Source organism: Chiloscyllium plagiosum, chromosome 33, assembly GCF_004010195.1.
Source record: "Chiloscyllium plagiosum isolate BGI_BamShark_2017 chromosome 33, ASM401019v2, whole genome shotgun sequence".
Lineage (NCBI taxonomy): Eukaryota > Metazoa > Chordata > Chondrichthyes > Orectolobiformes > Hemiscylliidae > Chiloscyllium > Chiloscyllium plagiosum.
Genome location: NC_057742.1, coordinates 1,688,673 through 1,689,724, shown reverse-complemented (window position 1 = coordinate 1,689,724; position 1,052 = coordinate 1,688,673). Strand labels below are relative to the sequence as shown.

Here is a 1,052-nt window from a genome sequence, read left to right as displayed (position 1 = left end):
CTCCGACTTCTCCCTGTGACTCCCCCTCTCCCTCCTGTTTGCCCTCTCTCCTCCCTGTTTGCCCCCTCTCCCTCCTGTTTGCCCCTCTCCTCCCTGTGCTGATGGAGTCCTGCTCTTCCTCCCACAGATGTGTGTTACAGTGACAATGTGCCGGAGGTGGAGATCTTCAGTCTGTTGCAGGAGGGTTTGCCCAGGTACACGCTGCGAGCAGATACTGTGTACGGTTACAGTCATGACGACTGGTTAGATACCCCCCTGGTGCCCCCTGACATTAACATCCGCCTCAGCCCGGAGCAGATCGAAGAGACACTCAAGTATTTCCGTGAGTATTATCCTCAGCTACAGAGGAGGGAGTTACATAGTACATAGAACACAGACCAATGCAGCGCAGAACAGGCCCTTCGGCCCTTGATGTTGTGCTGACCTGTGAACTAATCTAAGCCCATCCCCCTACACTATCCCATCATCATCCATATGCTTATCCAAGGACTGTTTAAATCTCCCGAATGTGGCTGAGTTAACTACATTAGCAGGCAGGGTATCCCACGCCCTTACCACTCTCTGACATCTGTATTAAATCTCTCACCCATCAATTTGCCCCCTCATACAAGCCAATGTCACCATCTGAGGAAAAAGACTTTCACTGTCCACACTATCTAATCCTCTGATCACCTTGCATGAGATCAGACCCAAGTCTCTCAGCCTTTCCTCATAAGACCTTCCCTCCAGACCAGGCGTAACATCCTGGTAAATCCCCTCTGCACCTTTTCTAATGTTTCCACATCCCTCCTATAATGGGGCGACCAGAACTGTACACAATATTCCAAGTGAGGCTGCACTAGCGTTTTGTTCAGTTGCAGCATGATATTGCAGCTCAATCCCTCTACCACTAAAACCTAACACACCGTATGCCTTCTTAACAGCACTATCCACCTGGGTGGCAACTTTCAGGGATCTATGTACATGGACTCCAAGATCTCTCTGCACATCCACACTACCAAGAATCTTTCCATTGGCCCAGTACTCTGCCTTCCTGTTATTCTTCCCAAAGT

General features: G+C 49.8%; 1 long non-coding RNA gene across 2 annotated transcripts in view; it reads left to right on the top strand.

Annotated features, from left to right (window-relative positions):
* The window catches only part of LOC122539659, a 51,047-nt gene extending 50,592 nt beyond the window's left edge, over positions 1 to 455 (top strand). For both annotated transcript variants that reach the window (XR_006309136.1, XR_006309137.1), the window contains exon 5: positions 128 to 455. This is a non-coding gene — a long non-coding RNA (uncharacterized LOC122539659). The remainder of the gene's footprint in view (positions 1 to 127) is intronic.
* The last annotated feature ends 597 nt before the right edge of the window (positions 456 to 1,052 follow it).